Below are 22,605 nucleotides of genomic sequence, written 5' to 3'. Positions count from 1 at the left end.
CGGATAATTCTGAGAATTGCATGTAAATGCAAAGTTTCTAGTACATTAGAGATGCTTTCGTTCATCCCATCTGGCCTGAAGGTCTTCCATACAACCTTTCAATGATGAAAGCCATGGTCTTGTGCCTTGAAAAACTCAGGATAATTTAATCAATCCTTTATTTTGCATCATTATTTAATTTTCCTCTTCTCTTGAGGAGATACAAACAAACTTTCATTGTCCATTTTGTTGAATAATGTTTATCCTGAGGCCACCAAAAAGATTGAGGGGGGAGGAGGGCTACAGAGAAGTCAACTCTGTGTGGAGCTGAAGTCTGGAGCAGAGTGGTCACTGCCGATGGGGCAGAAAGAGGTGAAAAAAAGCAGAGTTTAGCTCTGGAGCCCTCAGAGGATCAGACAACCAGAACAGAGGTGCTGTTTTCTTATTTAATAGAAATAAAATCCTTATTTCTTATTTAATAATTTTCTTATCTAATAACTTCCCACTTTATGCAGCATGTAATCAAACCAGAAGGCAGGACTGTGCACCTTGGCTTTTTCATTTTCCCAAATAAGTAGGGATTTCTGTTCCTATAGGCAAAAAAACCCCCCAAAATACAACAACAAAAACAACAAAACCAAAACAACCCTAAAAAACCCCCCAAAAAACCCCCCAAAAACCTTTGCAAACAACCCTAAAAAAAAACCCCAAAAAACCCCCCAAAAACCTTGATGCAACAGCTGCAAACACACAGAGCTGCATGAACACAAACACCTTCATGCACCCGTGTTTTTACTGAAAATCCTTGATTGTGTGGAACAGTGGTCTGACAAAAATGGGGGAAAAAAAATACAGATTCGAATGTTCATGTTGCAGAAAGCAGGACTGACCCTGCCAGCTCTGTGCCATCAGAATGCAGCACCATCAGCAAGCTGCATGTCTGATCTCTTTTACAAGCTGCTGAGACGGCTGATGAAAGTTTGAAAATAGCTGGTTTTTTTTCATTTTCCTGGTGAGATTTATGTCTTGCAGTTTACTTCCAAGGCCAAGGAAATATATAACATGCAAACACAAGCCATGAAGCAGCATAGGCAGGTCTGTGTGCCCCTAGCAGGTTTCTAGGCTGAGCAGCATCTCCTTGTGCTGCACAAAACGATGCATAACAAGGCTCCTTGTTAACCACTGCATTTTTACAGAGCTGGTTTAAACTGCATTAAAGCAACACCATGCTTGTAGCATTTACATTCCCTGAAAAAATCCCTTTGCCCAGGATTTTTCTCCTGGGAAGCTGAAAAAACCTCAGAGAAAAAGGAAAACAATTCTTATCTCATTTGCTTCTCCTGTGTTGTGCTCATGTGGAATGTGTTTGGAGATTGTTTACCCACAGGTGATTGTTTCACTGCATTCTGCTGTGAGTTGTTTTTTTCATTGGCCAATCTGTGCCAAGCTGTGTTTGAGTCTGGAAAGAGTCACAAGTTTTCATTATTATCTTTTTTTAGCATTCTGTAAGTATCCTTTCTGTATTCTTTAGTATGGTATAGCATTCTTTAATATAATATAGCATAATAAAATAATAAATTAACCTTCTGAGAACACGGAGTCATATTCCTCATTCCTGCCTTCATCAGGGCGTTTTCCTGCAAATACAATGGCATTTACATCTTCACTTTTACTGCTTTAATGTGAATGTCTCACATTCCAAATCTGCTGTGTCATATCCAGTTTGCCTGTAGCCCCTGTGACAGAAATCAGACCAGGAGGTGTCACAGACATCAAGGCACAAGTTCTGGTGCAGCCAGACTACTAAGAAAGGTCTTATTTTAATGCCTCCATCACTCCAAGCCCACAGCAGAACTGCATTTTATTTGCATTTTTTTCCATTCCTTTAACTTTCTCAGGGAAAAAAAGCAGGTGAAGGCTATCAAGCTTTAGCCATTTTATTGTTTTGCCTTCCTTATTTGCCACTTTGTTATTTTGACAGGTTCATATTCACCCTGACTGAAAGCAGTAGTAACTTGCTTATTCACATTGGTGAACTTGGAAAATTACTTTTCTCAAACAATCTTTCCTTCTGCTGGTTTTGAGCATTAGGCATTGACTGCAAATTGCCACATGGATATTTATTCTTACTGGTAAAGTTTTGGGGTTTTTTCTTATAAATTCCAATGTTTACAAAGTTGGGGGTGGGGGGAACCATGATTATTTTCTTTTTTTCTTCATATACTCATACATCCAGAATCATCTACAGGCAGAGATATCTTGCTAGAATAAAATGTATTGACTTGAGTCTCTGTGAATTCACAAGACAAATCAAGTTTTTGCAGCCCTGCCAATATGTGGGGAAGGACTGGCTGAAGAGATTGTCTCTGAGGGCTTCTTGAGTCAAGGTCAAGGTCACTCACAATGGTTTTCCAACACAGTAAGGAAGTTCAAACAGTTTGGGGTTTGGGTTTTTTAACTTCTTTGCATAGAAATGAGAAAAGGACTTCTTGATAATCTGATATTTATGAATGGTTCCCTCTCTATCTTTTCCCATCCAAGGTTCAAATCCAGGGTTCCAGGGTTCCAGCACAAGACTCTTCCTTCTTTGTCCTACCTTGATCAGGGTACACATGAGAGATTAGAGATGTAAGAGGTGCAAATCTGGGTGTCCTGACAGTGCAGTTTTCAGTCAGAGACATCTCAGGAGAAACTCCATCTGGCTTTACTCAGATTTATGGATATTTTATAAATGAGAGTTTCAACAAGACTAGCACATAAAAAAGTTTCCTTGTCAAGAAATCAGTGTTTTGTCACAATTCTCTTGAGTTTAATGAGATATCCAAGCAGCTAAACAGAAGCATAAGTTTTCCTTGCCATTTTCCAACAGTGATAGCATCCATCATGTCACCAAGAACTGTAAATGGGCAAAGAACAGAAATTAAAGATGAAAGAAGCCTATGATTTATTTATTTTGATTTTTACAAGCTGTAATAGAAGTAAGTCTAAGCAGTGTCCCTTTGCCCTTGGAGAAAAAAATCCATGCAAGGAAAAATACAACTGAAATAAACCCCACAAAGTAAGACACAGACCTGTCTTCGGTTCTGACAGAACCAGTGATCCTGGAACAGGTGTAGGAAAAGAAATCCTTGATTGTCCTGCCCTGACCACAACCATACACACAATCCTCATAACAACAACTATGCACCAACTACCATTAACTACTTGAAAAATGCTAATTTGGAGACAGATGTGTAGATTGTGGTGGGAAAATCTCTCTGTATGAACTGAAACTACTTGTTTAAAATACAACTGAAATGCTAAGCTAGTCTTTAGATATATAAAAAAGGTATCAAAATCCAGATATGGAAGTGCTCTTTCCTTCAGGTCTACCACTACAGGAAGCAATGCTGCATAAAGGCCTGGGTGTGCACTGGAGGTGTTCCATAAATGATGGAGGAGTGTGTTAGTGAAGCTTTTGATCATAGATCCAAAGATCACCTCTCTGAAAAGTTATCTTGAGAAATTACTTTATCATTGAAGGCTGGCTTGTGTTTGTGGAAAGTGGGTCTGTTGATGAGTAAGGATGAGAACAGATTTTATAGGGGCAGATTTAATCTTTTCCGATTTACAGTTTAAATGACAATAAAACAGCAGCTTGGGATATAAATTAGACATTTTTCTCAGTAAAGGATAAAAAAATAGACTTCAGAAAAGCTCACTGAAATTCCAGACACAGAATTGCTGGGATCCCATGAAATTATATTGTCAAATATGTGCTTTGGGCTTGTTTTTGCAAGACATTCTGGCTTTTAGGGAGAGAAGGAGCTGGGCTTCTTTAACACAGCACTCTGTTCTGAGCTTGGAAACTGGGAACTTAATTAATTGCTTTCAGCATATTTATGGCTCCTACAACAGCATTAACAGAACAGTTTAAGCTAAATTTCATTTCAAGGTTTCAACCTATTACCTGAAGGGGTCAGCAAGGCACCTAGTTTTCTGTCTGTGCTATCTTTCTAATCTCCCTAAGCCTGTCACAGTCACTGCCATAATCCTGCTGCTGATATGACCCTAAAAATGATACTGTGCATGTTTAGTCAGGGGATTTCAGTCCCAGAAGACTGAGCAGTGCTTGCAGCTACAGGTACCTTATTTACCTGATGTCTTTGTAATGTGTCTTCCCTCTGCACTAGCCATGCTGCTGACACTGATTTGTACCAATATTTCTGATGTGTTGCTGATCACACACTGCTATTAAATCCCTGGGGTGTCTTGCAGGTTCATTCAACCTGCAGTTAAAAATCAGACATTCTGTTCTCCCACCCTCTTTGCCACTAATTGCACAGAATCACATATACGTGTAGGTCTGGGTTCATTTATGTATGTCATTTCAGTCTTGTATTTATGTACAAGGTCTTTCCTCTCTTTTGTGTCCCTAGACAATGGAATTTCTGACATGTATTTTATCAGTCTGAGCTCATTGATTTTTGAGTCAGTGATTTTCTCACTTACATGTTTACCTATTAGGAATAAATTCAGCCAAATTATGTGGTTTTATGACCAAACAACTTTACTCAAACTGTCCTTTAAAGCAGTGTCCTAGAATTGTTTGCTGTAAATGCCAGCAATGTCCTTTTTTCCTCCAGGAGGAGAAGGTGAGGGCTAAAAGTGAAGGTGAGAGTTCACACACCCTGGTAGGACTGTCCACAGATACAATCTGGTTTGTAGGAAAGAGTTTTCAATAGATGGAGGAGGGAAGTTCTAGAAATGGTTTTGAAAAAGGAAATAATCAGAATGAGAATCAGCTTGATTTTAAGGAAGTGCTCACTGTACTCATGGAGTGTGCTGTACTTGATGAAGTTTTTTGCACCAAGAGATGTGTTAAGGAGGTCAGGCAGATTCTTACAGCCCTGTGCCCCTGGCTGGAGCACCCAGAGGCTTGCGGAGACCTTCCCATAGTGACTGGGCATGTTCACCCCTGGAAGCTGGGAAGGGATGGGCAGATTTCAGGACTGCAGGAGCTTCTGAGTGTCAGGACCTTCCTGCTTTGCAGGGTGAGGAGCCTGCAGGGGAGAGCTGCTGCTGCTGCTGCTGCTCCCACCAGGCTCTGAGCCACCAGGTGTCATGTCCTGAAAGGTGATGCCTTCCTGCAGAGACACATCAGGTCCCACAAAACCAAGGCAGATCCCAAACTGCTCCAGAGGAGCACAGGGAAAACTGAATCTGCTGCAGCATCCCTAGGAAAAAGCAGCAGCACAGTTTGTGAAAGGTTTCAGGTATTCCAAATGCTCCTTACAGCCGCCAGACCGTTTCCCCCCCTTTTTCTGTATGATAGAGAATTCCTCAGTGGTTTAAGTACAGACTGGGAAAAAACCAAGACCATACAGCTTTAGCAGCCTGAGGTTCCAGGAGAGTGTGTCCTGGGAGTTGTACATTGCTGAATATCCTGTCAGCAAGGGCCTGAAAAAAGGAAAACTGGCACTTTGATTATTTGACTCTTTTCAGGTACTTCAAACCTTTTAAATGCACCCATAATAATATTCTTCTCATATGTAGCAAAATTAAGAATTTCTGTTATGATAATTGCCTGATATTAAATATTTATTTTCCAATTCTGAACTCACACACCATAGTGGGTAGATCCCCCATATTGGGCAGCCTATGCAGAGTTTTGGTGTAGTGGAAATCACAGTGGACAAAGCAGTTTTCCTGGTCCTGCCAATATATTTCTAAACCAACACTGGAAATTTTTATAAAAAGGAATACATCTCATGAAACAGTGATCAGACTGAAATTCAGAGTGCATATTTTATACTTTGGCTACCTTGAAGTTTTAAATATACTATGTATTTTGAACCAAATTGCAGAGTTTTCAGAAGAAAACTGTGAAAGCTTATACTTCTAAACTGTTGAATGCTCTCCTGCTGATTTTTGTATTACCAAACAAAAGAAATCAAACAAGAGACTAAATTTCAAGCAAAAACCCTTTTAATTTTGTCCCTTTACAGTTATATTATTTTCAGCAGCCTTTTACCCATGCCTTCATCTGCATGACACTATGAAAACTATTTTTCAGTTAACAGTATGAAGTCATTTATATTGTCCAAGAGCTTTCATTATCCATAGCATATTAGATTTCTGAAATGGGAATTTGAAAAGGACTCACATTTTGGTGACATTCTCTGGCAACTCCATTTAAACATGCCTATGCTGAAACAGTTATTAGCATTTTCACTAAAAAGAGAAATTATTTCATGTCTTTGATGGGAGGAAATGGTGCAGAATAGATGTGACAGGACTTTGCAGGACACAGCCATGGGGACAAACTGTGTGAGACCTTCTGTACTCTGAGCTCTCCTGAATGCTGATTCCAGTCAGAGACACTCCAGACATCACACAGACAGAAAACCACGTCCTACAGGCTCATTTTCCCTGTGATAAAGCTTTGCCCAACTGTGTAACATCGCTGCCTCCTTTATATATTGCTAGCATGGCTCCAACTCCCACAGAAAGATTTCCCTGAGATCTGACTGGGAACTTGGCATGGGATTTGGTTTCTGATGGAAAGTACACTGCTAGCAAAATATATGGCAGTCCAAAAAGATCTCCTGCTTTAATTTTGTTGATAGAAAAACCCTAAGTAAACAAACAACCCCCCCCCAAAAAAAAACCCCCCAAAAAACCCCAAACCTAAACGCACGAAAAACCAACCGCCAAAACAAAACAAGAGCACCAAAATCTCCAACAATATTTTTCAAAAGAAGCGTCTGGTAAGAAAAATTTTTACTTGAAATGAAAATAATCCTGAAATGGATTTTTAAAAATCTATTTTCAGGGGAAAGAACTTTTTCAGTCACAGTTTAAAATCAAAAATAATTGAAAGTAGAAGATTTTTCAGAGAGAAACATTTAAATTTTTGTCTACCTTTATTTTCCATTGACTCCTGTGAACTTCAGATTGAAAACTAAAGGACACTAAAGACTTAAAGTGATCTTAATACACATAATATCTTCAGTAAAAGAGCATCACTCATTAAGTTTCTTCTATATATTAACAGGACCACTGGCTGATGTCATCAGAAAAGGGACAGAAGTTGAGACTTTAATGTATAGGGAGGAGATCCCTGTACACAAAGTGTGATTTGGGCTTCAGCTCTTGCCCTTGCTTCCTTAATTAGTCATGCTGTGAGCAATCCAATTAGAGAGGAAGCTGATTAGAGACCTCTAACTGAGGCATTACAATAACTCAGTAGTCCTGTGAGCCTCAAAACTAATGTAACCTGCTTTACTGTGGATTTCTGTCTTTTCCTTGATTCACTAGTTCACTAAGTTATCTTAGGGTGTAAATTTACCAGTTTGATCTTAAGCCTTCCCTATACTGGGTTTCTTTGGTTTTGGTGACTTCTGAGACTCTCACTGTTACTGAAAATTGAGCTGAAACCAGCCACTGTGATCTCAGTTAGGGACTGGAAAAAAAATAGCAGTAAAAATGTATTAAAAAATAAAATTTGCAATCAGGTTTTAATTTTATGGGCAAACTCCATGGCAGTCCATATTAGGCATTCAGACTCTGTTCACTTAATTTACACTCAAGCTTAGATTCTGTGTGCAGCTCTGCAGTTTCTGCCTAGGATCAGATGGAGCAGAGGACTGAGCTAATGAGCACACACAGTTATTAAAATGAAGGCAGTTCTGTCACCCAAGGTTTGCACAATTCCTTATTACAAGACCTGGGGTTGATTTCTGGATTAGTGTGAATAGGTTCAAGCTGTTCTGCCCTGCCCACCAGATTACCTGATTTTATGGTGGAAGACTCACCATTTTTCCTGAAAAAGAGCCAGGAAAGAATTCAGGTTTTAGCATCAGAGTTAAGTGGGCATAAAAAGTCTGTGACTTTGGTCTTTTAATGAGGTACTCAGAGTGCTGGGTCTCACCCCTTGAATTTTGTGTTGTCATCAAATTATGTCATAGAAAGCCACTGGTCTGAACAAACATTACAGAAACTCTAACAGTGTGGATTTCAATCAGAATTTCCTTTCTGAGCATCTGAATCACACCACTCCCCACAAAATATGTAATTTTTTCCATTCTTGGGCACATAAAGTCAGGTCTACAGTGGGATCAATCATGGTTTGATGAAAGAGAAGAGAACCAATCAGTTTAATGAAGTGCCTCCTGCTGAGACTGAATACTTCATCCAGGGACTGCATTTCTTAGATGAAGGTTAGGCACTAATGGTAGCCACAGCTCACCGCAAAAGAATGATGCAAAAATAAAAGGGTATGAAAGGCACATCCAATTCAAAGTTCTGTAAGTACCAGATCATCATAAAATCCCTTTAATAAGTGTATGAAGGCTTGAATTAATGTTAGTGGGGTGGGCTGAGATTGTGATATTACTAAGAATGTCAGAAAATGCCCCCAAAAGCTGAAAGGAAGATGAGTTGAATGGAAATTCACAACTAGAAAAAAATTTATGGAGAACCTCAGGACAGGTGACCACACGTGCTGTGGAGTGAGTGCTGTGAGCTCTGCAAGCAGAAAATTAACTCTGCAAGCAGTCAAATAACCTGTGATCCCTCCTGGTTCAGCAGTGCTGGGAGTAGGATGGGCAGTCATGTGCTGATTCTGTAACTCTGTTTATGCCAAACCTCAAGCATGTGCTTAACTCTTTAGCTGCATGACAGTAAATTTATCAAAGGTGTGCACATGCTCAGGCTCTCTGCTTAGCCTGAGAATTCTGCCAAAATGCTGCAAATGACCTAATTTGTCATATTAGTATTGCAAAGAAGCAGACTTGACACTTCTCCCCCTGCCTGCACACTAAATGAATGGATTACACAGCACTTTTCCTCTTTGGAGCCAAAGAACACAATGCCATGACTCAGTCCTGCCTGCATTTCTTTCTCCATACTATGGAGTTGTTGAAGTTTATAAGGATGTTGACTTGGTCCTTTCCAGAAGTTTTTCAAGCCCTGATTCTTCTGCCTGAAATGTTTTTTCTGGGGGCAGTTCTTATTTCAGGTTGGCATACAATCAGCTTAGAAGAAGGTGATGAGCATTTAACTTTTTGAGTAGCTTTTGTGTTTTGCTTGCCCTTAACTCCAAAAATGCTGTCACAGACAAATAAATAATCTGTACCAACCTTTACTACTGAGAAGAACAAGACAGCTAAACTAATCTTTCTGAGATTATATTGATTCATATTGATTACATTCCCCAGAGGAAATAAAGCAAGACAACGGAAAATAGGCAGTGAAGTCTTTATACAAATTTGACAAGGGAGAAAAACTGTATGACTAAAGTTTTGTGAGGATATTTCTCCTGTTTTCTTGTCTAAACAGCAAAAAACATAAGTCAGAACTGAAAAAGCAAGATATGATTATTATTATGTATATCTTCCTTCAAGAAGAATAATCCTTCTTACAGTGTAAGTCTAATGGGAAGATCCAATAGCACTAGGAGAACACAATTCAGATGGAGTGTTTCCACTATCCTTAACGAAAAGAACATTAAATAAGAATGATGGCTGTGGGAGAGCAAAAAGCTGAAAGAGTTGATGTAAACCTGAAAGAGCCAATGCCTCAAACGCTCAGCAGAAGAAAGCAGGAATGTTGTCATGCCAACACAACAAGGTGCGGTTTCAAAAAAGGGTCTTGTGGAGGCAGGACATCGATTTTCTGAGACCAACTTCCTTATCTCAGGTAACTGTCTCTAAAAACAAGTTGGAGACAGACCCCCCAGTCCCTCCTGAGAAGTCTGAGGATATCAAAATGTGTTTTTGTGAGAAAAAATAGCACAACTGAGGGGCTAGGAGTGCTCCTGTCATCACAGGAACCAGACCTGGGATGGTGTTGGGCCCCAGGGTGCTGACCCAGATCTGTTTTTTTTATTTCTATTTTCCTATCTTCTTTTCTTCCTTTCTTCCTGTTCCTAAAACTTTAAGTCATCTTTCAGCCTGTCTGCTGTGGGGTTGGAAGTTGAATCCCCTGCTGCTGTGGGCTGTTCAGAGTTTAATCCATGGGTTGTTCAGAAATATTTAAAGCCTTTCTACTCTTCAACTTGTCATAAGGTTTAAATCATTGCTGCCATAAACAAAACTTCTTAATTGATTGATTGGCATTGTTTTACTTTTATTTAGCCCTAAGGTTGGCTGCCCCAGAGCCAATGGCTGTCCAAGAGCTGCCTTATGATGCTCCACTGAATTTGATTCTCAATTAAATAAACTTAAATTAATTGGAAATAGTGTCACTCTCCTCTCAGCTACACTCTGTAGCACACTCTTTAAGACATCCATTTACAGAAAATTTGCAGTAGTTTCTTGTTTTGAGACACACACAGGGCTTTTGAAATAAATACTGAAGGGAATTGAGGATCATGGGGTAGGTGGGACAAGAATCCATCTGAAATTATGGAAATGGATGAATCCCTCAGTCATTTGCTTTGGAATGCAGGTTTGCTGGGGTTTTTGGTCTAAAGGCGATGCAGCTTCCTTCCCTTCAAGAGTATTTTGTTGTTGTAGTTTTGGGTTTTATTTTTGTATTTTCTCACAAGATTTTATTTGTTGGCTTTGGTACAAAGAAGGGAGCATGGGAGAGCTCTCCAGGAATACAAAATATCTTTTCCCTTTTGATCGTGATGCTTTCCCTGCTGCGAAGGTTATTTTCTGTGATGGCCCCTACATGAACATGTCTTGTAAGAAGTTTCAGCAGCAAATTTTAGAGGGCACTGGGTATGTACTTGACCTCATTGAAGTGGATGGTAAAACTCTCCCTGGTCTTCTCTGGCCTGGAATTTTATCACAGAATGACATAATGGTTTGGGTCTGAAAAGACCTTAAGGCAGGGACATCTTCCACTAGACCAGGTTGTTCAGAGCCTCATCCAGCCTGGCCTTCTCATCTCCTGTGTTTGTATTTCTCCACTTTTTCACAATACAGCCTGACAACATTGATTTCTCTCCCTTTCTCTTTACTACAGCACTCAAAGTTGATTATCCTGTCCTTAGTGGACTCCTTACAACCTACAACAAAATAGGTGGAAAATTCTGGTCTCCCTCAATAGCACTTTATACCTTTGTCAGATACATGCTACATTGCAGAGGCACAAGAGGGAAAAAAACCACTACACTTTTGTCTGGATGGAGAAATGAAACTCTTACTGTGATCAAGTGTTCTGCTTCTGTTGAGAAAGTAACTAACTTTAAAAAACATTCGTCTGATGGTACACTGTAAATTTGGCATGTTAAACTTTTCTTTAAGGGATCATCAAATTTTACTGTGAGAATTTTGTCAGTTAATACATTTATAAAGGAAAGAATCAATTGCCAATTTAAGTTGTTTTGTTTTTTTTCCCCCCTGTACAATTATGAGAAACTGTTTCAGAATCCAATGCCCAGATAGTTCTATTTTGTGTCACAATAGCTCATATTTTTCACTCCAAAATGATCTGGATGTTTCTACTTCAGTATGACTTCCTAAAGGACTTCTCCTTGGGTAAGACAAATGTTTCACTGATTTTGTAGTGCTAGAACAGCATTAAGATATTATTTTATTTTTTTTTTTTCCTTTTCAAGTGCAGCACAAAAACTATCCTGCTTTTAACAAAAGAAAACCAAAAATGAACAAACATACAAAAAAACCCCCAAAAAAACCAAAAAAAAACCAACAAAACCAAAAACCAGTCAAACAAACAAATTAAGAAACCAGGCATAGAAACAAACCAAATTGACTAAAACATTCTAAACAGAATTTCACCCTACAACCAGTTTACCAACATTGATTAATTAATCCTCGAGACATTGAAGTTAGTTACTGTGGATGGAGACAAATCAATGGCCTGAAACTGTGCTGAGAGGGCTGAGTCTCTGTGCTGGTGTTTGTTAGATGTGCCTTGAAATGTCAGGCAGAGCCATTACCGTGGGAGCTGCACAAGTAACCTTTCCTGGGATGGCAGAAAGGAAATGGGGGTTATAAAGGCAGTCAAGTCCTCCACTGAGCTGACTAATGCACTGCTTATTTCTCATGACCAAAGGATAACCCTCAATCATTTCAAATTTGGATGCAGAAATCTGAAGTCTTCACAGAGCTCAAATCCTCTTGTTTGTGTCTGTATGAGGCTGAAAACTTTTGATCCTACCTTCAACAGCAAAAAAATGAAGATATTTCAAAGCAAAGAAATCAAAGTACTTTCTAAAGTAAAGAGTCACATTTCTGTAAAAGAGCCATAGAATCTTTCACTGACTTTTTAGTGCAAATATTCTTTAAAACTGAGCTTTCCTTCCAGTAGAAATGTGGCCACTTTTGCCAGACTTTTAATTAAGAAAAATATTTGCTCAGTGTATGGCATTGAACCATCTCAGACACTTTTTTTTTTTTTTTTAAACATAACAGCATGAGCACAGATATTCTCCACAAGAGTTTAGGTTCAAGAAATAGGGATAAAACAGCCTGGTGGTCCCAAATGCCCAGCATACTCAAAATAAACCCTTTCCAACAGTTTATCTGCCTTTCTCAATGGTGTTGCTGAGTTATCTGACATCACTTCCATGGTTCCCAGTTTTTGCTGGACTGGGACACAGGGCTGTGTCCATCCTGTATTTAACACCTCACACAGGCTCTCTACTGGGGAAATGTCTTTTCCTGCACAACTGACCAAGGGACCTACAAAGACAAATATTTCTTTAGGTGGGCTAAGTCTTGCTTTGCAGTTCTCTGTTTTTTAGGACAACAGAGGAAATTAGGGAACAGTAGATACGAGTTAGAGTGAGGAGTGTTGGTCACTGAGGGAGAAAAGTCAAATCCAAGTTGCTTCAGACAAATAAAGCTTTCAGAGTTATCTCAATCTGAATTTTCTCATTTTTTCACTGCATCTCAAAAAACAATAATCTTTACAGCAGGGTAGGCAACAAATAAAGGAAATAGTACAAAAGTGTGGTTGCAGCTCTCTTGGGAGAGGAGGAGATTAAATAAAACTGAGTTCAGCCCAGGAAAATAATTGGAAGATGGCTTTGTACTCTTAGAAGAGTTGTGAGAAGAATGGAATGTACTGTATTCTTTTCCTGCACTGCAAATAAGATGCATATTCTCCTGAGGAAAAAGGAATTGCATATTGAAATGCCCAATAGTTTGAAAAAAAACAGCATCAAGATAAAATTTAAGTAATGGTCTATATGCCCAGTAGTAGCAGTAGAAACATATGTTTCAAAGTAAGAAACATCTGCCTATGTGGAGAGAAAAAAGAAATTAATAAAGGAATAAAAAAGCAACAGATAATCATGTGGGTATGGGATGAAGGGATGTATGGAGTTCTTATGTAAAAAAATGGAAAAGTTATTTCATTCTTGTTTGGTGGGTGTCAAGTGGCTGATGTATTTTTGTGGCTGTGATAAATAAAAAATGCATATAATTTTTTTTCTACTTTAAAACACTTAAGCACATATTTTTAGATTTATGGCATGTTGTCTTCTATCAGTACAAGAATGCTGGATTACAGACAATACCATTTTCTAATAAAAAGCCTTCCTTTGCCTCCATGTCCAGCAAATGGAATTATTTCTACTGAGGCATAAGCCTGTACTTAGCTGCTTAGCTGAATAATGTGGCATAAACTCTATGTATATATTTTGTTCACACCCTTTCACATTTAGTCTTTTTCCCAAAACTTGGCAGCTGGCTTTGTATGAATCAGGAGCAGCCAGACAAAAGCTCCCCACAAGTTGTTTCCTTCCAACCATTCTGGAGCCTTACAAATTATTCTGCACTGATGAGAAGTCTCTGGGCTCTCTGACACAGAGCTGGTGGCCTTTGAAGCTGCTGGGTGTGCTTGGGATGTGCTTGGCCCTTGAAGCCACATTCCAGCCAGGCAGAGGCTGTGACTCCTTCTCCATTTAGTGCTTAGGTGGTTGGAGCACTGGAAGGGGATATATTGAAGATGTTGGTATCAGTATTTAGCTCCCTGTGTGACTTCTTCTTTTTAGGGAGTTGCCCAGCTTCCCTCAGGCTGTCACTTGTGTGAAAGTCTCTATTTTGGACTTGGAACGCCCCGATATTTGTGCCCAGATTCAACCCCTTTTTTGTCTAAGGTAGACATTAACTCTGATCTCATGTCCTGAGCGGAGCCGATGCAGATGGCATCAGTTCACCTGAGTCTTTTTAAACTGAAAAATCATATTTGCTTCCTGCAAAAAATGGTTTTCCCATGAAAACTCTGTACAACAGGATGGCATTTTTCTCTCATGAAAAAATTGTAAAATGAGTTTTATGCACAGTTTCCATTTGTAATGATTTTCAGAATGCTCTAAGTCTAAATAATGAAAGAAGAGACTAACTGCTAAAGAGAAAATATAGAGGAGAGATTGAGATTGTTTTCTTTTACAGTACCCATAAACTGCTTCTGAACAAAAACCTGGATGTGCTGTTTCTCTACATCTTCCCCCCTGCACTCTCCACTTCCCCCAAAGAACATAACATTTCCCTGTCAGGATCCCGAGGGCAACAAGGGACAGGCAGCTATGCTGAAATTAATGACTTAATTAGCTGCTATAATTTATTGTGTATAAGCAGAACAATATGATGAATAACTAGCAAGGTACCACTTAAATCAGAATGATTGGCATTTGATGGAAATTGGTTGACAAGGAGCTCAACATGACCCAGGAAAGTGCACAGGCAGCCCAGAAACCAACCATGCCCTGGGCTGCAGCCAAGGCAGCGTGGGCAGGTCAAGGAAGGGGATTCTGCCTCTCTGCTCTGGGCAGGTGAGACCCCACCTGCAGAGCTGGGTCCACATCTGGGGTCCCCCACTCAAGGAGGACGTGGAGCTGTTGGAGCCAGTCCAGAGGAGATCATGAAGATGCCCAGAGGGCTGGAGCCCCTCTGCTATGGAGACAGGCTGGGAGAGCTGGGCGTGTTCACCTGGAGAAAGCTCCAAGGGGACATTCTGACACCTTCCAGTGCCTAAAGGTGCTCCAAGAGACTGCAGATGGACTTTGGACAAGGGCACAGAGTGACAGTTCAAGCAATAATGGCTTTAAACTGTTGTTTAATGTTCAAATTTTTAAAGGTACCTTCTCACTCTCATCATCTAGTTGGAACTAAATGACCTTTAAGGTTTCTTCCAACCAAAATCATTCTGTGATTCTATGACTTTTGTCCAGTCTACAACTATGTCAATCTACCACATTTCTGGTATGTGGAGACATTATATTCCACTTTATAGTTAACCAGAGTTATGTTTTAAATTGACAGTAACTTTTTCGCCCTGATTTCCACTAGATTTGAAGGAAAGAAACAATTTATATTTATACCTGCATTGCTGTTTCTTGAAGATTATTTGGAATGTCAGATTTCTTCTGGACCCCAAGCTGGCAGTTCTCTCCTGTTCCCTCCCTCACTGTGGGACAGAATTCAGGTGTCAGGTCAAAGGTAAATGGCATGGAAGAAGAAGGATAAAATTTTTATCAGATGCAACTTACTTCTCTGACCAACTAATTAGGCAACATGTACTCAGGTTTGAATGGCACACAGAGCCCGAAAAGGTTTGAAATGCAAGGAGGATTGGGAGGTAGAATAATCAATACAGATATTTGTATTCCGCAATCAATGGAAGTTGTACTTTTAAATCAGGGTAACATTGATTTGTGGATTGTTTCTTTTTCCTAGAAAAGAAAACAGGTGTGAGGTTTACAAAAAAGGGAAGCTGAATAATTTGACTTCTTTTTCTGTGCCTAATTTCTGGTTGCTGTCTAATGCCTGAACTGCTTTGAGATGTCATCCTAAACTGCAGTTTGTAGAAATACTCCTGTGGAAACTTGGTCTATATATATTGGGTTTTTTCTATCTCTAAGAGATACAAATGACATGAGACATCAATTAGAGTTCAAAATTCAATCCATTTGTGGAGCCTGTGAATTTATTTAGCTCTAGCTCTGTAAGTCCTTGGAACACATTTTTGGAAGGCAGCTGTTGCACAAGCACCTCTGTTTTCTAAATACATGATTGAGTTTACAGCTGTTTAAAACACTTCAGTTTTGGCATAAAGACAGTGCATACGCCTAGGTCAGCTTTGAATCATCCTTTAATTTTCTCTGAATCTCTTAATTCGAATTCTAATTTTTCTGTTTTGTATCTAGCTTGATTATTTCATTTGGGTGTTTTCTTCTTATTGTTTGATTTTTTTTCAGAAAGGCATGCTTAGATAGAAACTAGTCCATTAATTTCAAGCAATTAACTCATCACTTCCTTGGCTTAATATCTTCATGGCATCATTGCAGTGATCCAATCAACTCAATTCTTATTTTCTTTATTTTTTTTTAAACAAGATTCTGTACTAGTTTTTGGATGCTGCAGTGTAGTTGTGTTCTTCAAGTTTTTCTTTCCATTCATTAGGCTCTCAACATGTATAACCCCAGGAGTCTTTGTACTATTTGTTGTGCAATCTACGCATAACAAAAATTGCAAAGAGGACAGGGAGCAGCTTGGATGAAAAACAATCAGCTTAGGTTCCTTGCTCAAAGGAATACTGAAGGTAAGAGGAAATTTTTTGCTGATAACAAATTCAGTTGGTTACCAGTGTGGATTGCCCAGAATGAGCAAGAGACTCTCATTTTTTGAGAACACAGTAGACAGATATCTGGCAAAAATGTCATCATTGCATTTGCTGCTGTCAGGGGTAAAGGAGGGACCCTTCCATCAGCCAGTTCTCTGTGTCTGTGAGGAGGGCTGAAGATCCTTGAGGAGTGCTGGTTTGGTGGGAATGAAGCTTGCTCAGGAGGCTCCCAGCACACCCTGGGATCAAACTCGCGCTTCAAAGAAGTTTTACAGTTAACCAGGAGATCTCATTAAGATGATGTCTGCAGCTTCTGATGCCCTGACACACTTCTCAACCCTGTAGATCAGAGACAAGTACGATTTAAGATTTCAAGTCTCAGATTTTTTGCTAATTGCTCACAAGGGAGCATTTGCCTCACAGCTTGAATGTTAACAGAGTATCATGAAGTTTGGATTAAAGAACACTCTTCCTCCCTTCCTTTCAGCAAGACAGGAGAGACTTGGCTTTTGTGATCATTTGGCTCCTACTGTTTCTTCTCTTCATTTCATTTAGTTAGTTATTTTTACTGCTGGGGGAAAAACAAACAAAAAAATCATAGTTGTTTTTATTAGAAGAAAAATGAATCCTATGGGTGGGAGAAAAAGCAAGATTGACTGCAAGAGAAAGTTTGGACTTCAGGTAAATAAAGGAAGCACAATGGAGAGAGCATATGGACATCTGATGAAGCTGAAATCTTTGCTGGAAAGAACTAAAATGACCAGATAAAGAGAAATATGGTCTTTTTTTTACCCCCAGCGACTATCACACAAAAGATCAAGGAGTTAAATTACCAACAGATCCCAATTCCCAACAAGAAAGTGGTTTAAAAAGATCAATCTTGAAGTCAATTTTGTTTATGAACATCATATAATGGCTTTGGATCAGACAAATCTCAGAATGGATATACAATTCCTTAGCATAGCAAAGAAATGCAAATTTAATGGAAATTACCAATGATCAACCTCTTTTCTTCCCCTATTCCCAGGGCTGATAAAACATCCTATGATGAACTCGTATCCACAATGTATTTGTGGGCAATGTAACTTCACCCTGAGTTTGGGCTGCCTGTAAGTCCTCCCTGGCCCTGTAGCTGGGAATACTCCATGGTGCCCCATGGACTGTTCTCCTCCTTCTGTGGTCACTCCCACAACAAAAGTCAGTTTCTACACAATAGGAAGGCTCCTTGTGGTCAAGTAACACAATTTTGCAGCAGAAGAAAACAGACCCTGCTAGTACCAGACATGGAGATTTTCTCAGGTGAAATGCACCCTGGAGATGTGTATTTTAAGTGTATTTTTGTCTCCTGATTGCAAAGGGAAAATCAGGTGACCATTCCACATGGAGAAGCCTGGTGATGAGCAAGAACAATAGAGATGGTAGAGATGGGATTTCAGGGGTGATCAGCAATGTCCTTATATTCCTCCTGCAGCACCAGGTTGGTGTCTGCAGATGTAGCCTGTGATTTTTCATGGAAAGGAGAATTGTTGACGACAGATCAAACCTCAATGTCCACTTCCTGTGGGTTCAAACCCTCAGGTCTGTGTAGGCTATATAGGTGTTGAAAACATTTACATGTGGCATTCACATTCTCTGAAAAAATCCTTCTGCCCAGGATTTTCTCCTGGGAAGATGAGACGTCTCAGAGAAAAAAGGAAACAACTCTTATCTCATTTGCTTCTCCTGTGTTTTGCTGCTTTGGAATGTGTTTGGAGATTGTTTACCCACAGGTGATTGTTTCATTGGATTCTGCTGTGAATTGTTTTCACCCTTTGGCCAATCTGTGCCAAGCTGTGTCGGGACTTTGGAGAGAGTCACGAGTTTTCATTATTATGTTTTTTAGCATTCTCTAAGTATCCTTTCTGTATTCTTTAGTATAATATAGTATTCTTTAATATAACATAGTATTATAAATTAATAAATTAGCCTTCTTAGAACATTGAGTCAGATGCATCATTCTTCCCTGCCACGGGGTTCCCTGCAAATACAATACTTGCATTGGTTGAACAGGAGCTTTTTGCTAGTGAAAGAGGGAGTGCTGTTACTCTGCATGAAATTTGTTTATGTCTATGAGCCAGTTACTTGTTTTGGGGGAGAAATTCATAGCTGAGAAGCAACTCCTCCATTGCGAGTACTAACCTCAGTCACTGCTCCAACTGCTGTCAAAACAACTCCTCCACTCCAGTCAGATCAGCTCTTCTGTTTATTTACCACAATTTTCTGATTTCTTGACTATTATGGGTTTAAATTGGACAGCATCACTGCATGAGGGACTTCATATTTAAGTTAATAATCCATTTGATTCCCCCAGTAAGAGATTTTCTATTGCTCTGAGAATGTTCACGGTCTGATTCAGTTCATTTCTGTGCTTGCTGCAGTCACAGTCATGCCTCTGGCTCAATCACTTCATGCAGCATCATACTTTGCATTCTTTAGGTCTTTAGATTACCCATAAGCCTACAAGTGTTTTTAGTACTTTTCTCCCCCTCACAAACATCTCATTATTTCTCACCCTTATGGGCTCTGATATCTGAAGTTGTCCTCATTGAAAGTTCATTTTAACTCTCCTCTAATTTTCTTTTGAAGATGCAGGTCCTTGCAGAACTAATGTTTTTAACACTGTTAATTGTGTTATGTGTCTTGGAAAAAAAAATACTCCTAACAACCTTCTTGATCATACTCCCTGGTTAGTTTTTTTATCTGGCACTTAAATCACTTGGTTGCCCTATTAGGATGGAAGTAGTCCAAATTAGTGGTGTGTTGCCAGTGTGATATGATCACCTAGTTAATTGCTAGGCCCTTAGAGATTGCTTATTTTTTTGCTCTAATTATTTCTTAGGACAATATTCCTGTCACCTTCAAGCTGTATATATACACCATGCAACAAGGAAGTCTTTTAAATCTGGACAACAAAATATCTTTTACTTTCTCAATAATATTGACCTAACCCTTAGACATGATTAAATTTTCTAACTCACCCATGTACATTGTAGTTTATATTTGTGTTGAGAAACTGTGCTTTTGCACTTATTTTTTATTTTCAACATAAATACAACAAAAACATATAGTGGTTGAAACTTGTGTTACATCTGATTAAAACTCACTAGCAAAATTCTTTACAGCGCTACAAATGGTAGGTTCTCTGCTCACTGTCCTGATGTCACCAAACCAAATTTGGTTAGCACGTGCCCCTGCAAGAGGTCATTGGATGACTTAGTGACAAAACAAAGATTTAATTCCTCAATTTTTTGCATGATGAACTTAATCACGGCACAGCACATCGCCCTTTGGGCATTTCCTTCCTCTGCAAATTGTGACACAGGAAGAAGGAGTAAAGGAAAAGCAAAAAAGTTTTGTCAATTACCCTGATCTTCATGATGTTAGAGGAAGAAGACTGAGGGGAGTAAAAAATATCCTTATTTCCTTTCTGATTCAATCAATGTTGTGGTTTTACAAGTAATTCTTTACAGTTCGGTGTACCAGAACCTAAAACCCTTGGAGAGAACTCCTGGCAGTGTGTTAGATTGATGCCTCATTTTGGACTACCATTCATTAGGATCTGCTCTGCAGATCACTTGGGGTTCACAGAGATTCTTCTCCAAACTTAGGGTATATATTTATCTTCATCTTTTATTGGTGAGTTCCAACATCAGAGCAATTCACTCGTGCTCCTGTGACAGGCAACACAACACAACACAGTCAGGGTGGTTAATGGAAACGGGTTTGCTTCATCTCAATCAGAAGTGATCATCTAAAATAGGTCAGATAGACTGTGCTCTGAAAATATGTATATTTCTCTTTTGATCACAAAGGAAGGCTGGCTGCCTCAGGAACTATGGAACTTTTTAAATTTGGGCAGGATGAATCACAAGGAGTTGTAGACGGAGCAGTGAAATTGGCTATGAATCACCCTTCTCAAAAAATAGAAAAAGTAATCCATTTTAAATTGCTGCTGTGATTTCCAATAAAAATGATCCTTCAGTGTCATCACAGGGGATGCCACTCACTCCTAGTTTTTAAATACGTGCTTTATTGTTGTACTGCTGCAGGATTTTCCCCAAATTTGCTGTTAAGTCTATTCCAGCAATGGTTTGAAGAAGTTGTAACTTTTGGAAGTAACAGTCATCAGAGAAACACTCAGAATGGCCTCAGAGAACCCTGTATTTTGTGTACTCTCCCCAGAAATGGACCTTCCATCCTCACTGAGGATGTCTTTTAACAGCAGGTGCTGCAGCTGGAGCTGGTACAGGTTTTGCTTGATTCAAGTAGGAGATTTTCAATATCTTGTAGTCTGGAGCCTTGAAAGCAACAGCTCTTCTTGCTCTTGTTCTCCAGCTGAGGAGCTTTTTGATGGAAGGACTTTTTCTTCTCTGAAAATGTCAGTCACAAAAGCCTAAATGTTTTTGAGTGTACTGATTTCACCAAAACTGGGCTCTTAGCATAAGCTGGGATGAGATCTAACGACAGTGATGTAAAAATAACTCAATAATCCAAATACTTTTCTGGAGTGTGGGTGATGTAACTTCAATTCCCATGGTGAAACTAAATAGGTATGCAAACTTTCACACTCTGTACAGCTTAGGTGTGTGTCTGCTGCATACAGCTATCATCTATTCTTGAAGTAGAGCATAAATTATCTGTTCACAACAGGAGCTAACTTTCTTTTTTTCCCCTCTGTTTTCCCCCTTACTGGCCTTGCAAGCAGTGGGATTCTATACTTTTTCAACTGCTTGGGATGATGCATCATATATTAACAATATGCAATTATATATCAAAAAGAAAAAGCTGCCTTTACCACCCTTTCAAACATCATTTAAGAAAGGAAAGATTTTACAGCAAAGTATGGAAAGTTGACAGTGTTTAGGGAGCACTGGAGAGAGTGACAAATAATTTACTAGGCTCAACTCCAGATAAATGGTGAATACTTGTTCTGTTTGACCAAAATATAGCTTTGATATGAGTGGTTTTGGCATCTTACTGCCTTGTGAGAAAAATTACACAGCTTCAGGTTTTGACTCAAGCAGATGCTCTGTGTCTTATGTAGCTTTGTGTTTTAGGAGCTCCAGGCCCCATTCTGTCTTTAATCTACTGCTGGTTTCAATAGCAATGAGAAAAGAGAAGAAAAGAGAATAAAAGAGAAGAAAAGAGAAGAGAGAAAAGAAAAGAAAAGAAAAGAACAGAAAAGAAAAGAGCAAAAAGAAAAAAGAAAACCCAAAGAATCTAGCTATTGACTTTTGAAGAATTTTGACTTTTGGAATGATGTGAATAGAATAGTGTTAGCAGAACATCACATGACAGTAAATAGACAAACACCACAGTTGTGCAAAGTCAGGAACTGTGAAGTGAAGTTTCCCACATCAGCCTTCCCTCTTCATCGCTATCTCCCAGTCACAGAGAGGAGGGAAAGATGGATCTCCAGGCTGGGAGAACAGAGGAGAGGTCTCAGGAAGTGAAAGCAAGAAGCACAAAGCTCGTGTTTCAGATGGAGATTTCTCACAGCAAGCAAATTGCTTTCTGAGACCTTAAACCCTCCCAGGCAGGCAGATGAGGAGCAGCTCAGCTGAGGAGGAGTTCAGCTCCCACCACCCCTCACTAACCTGTAAACATCACCATGGTTTTCCAGCAACCCTCCTGTTTCAATAGGATTATCCTCAGAAATCCATTGTGGGATAAGTTGTGTGTCATTTTCCCCATGATACAGGAGGTCTTTGGGACCCAAAGGTGAGAAAGAATCTCAAAGAGATGTGAGTCCCCAAAATTTCCTTTAGGTAAAGAAGTCCAAGCTATGTTTTGTTTTTTAAGGTTTTCAGCATTGCTGATCTTGACTGTCAGCATTAAGGCACATGAAAGATCCCCTATTTTCATAACATTATCAGCTGTTTTTTCCTGGAAATCATATCCATTAAAGGTTGCTGACAGACACCCAGCAAGAACACAGGGCTGAGCAGGAAAAACAAAGCAATATCCATTTGTCTAGTGTTTCATATACCAGATTAATTCTGAAAGCATTTATTTTCTCTTCATTCGAGTGGCTTCTTTTCAAGAGTATCCTTCCAAATATTC

This window comes from Pyrgilauda ruficollis, unplaced genomic scaffold (genome assembly GCF_017590135.1).
Source record: "Pyrgilauda ruficollis isolate IOZ18807 unplaced genomic scaffold, ASM1759013v1 scaffold1, whole genome shotgun sequence".
Lineage (NCBI taxonomy): Eukaryota > Metazoa > Chordata > Aves > Passeriformes > Passeridae > Pyrgilauda > Pyrgilauda ruficollis.
The sequence above is the reverse complement of the archived record's forward strand: the minus strand, read 5'-3'. Positions refer to the sequence as shown.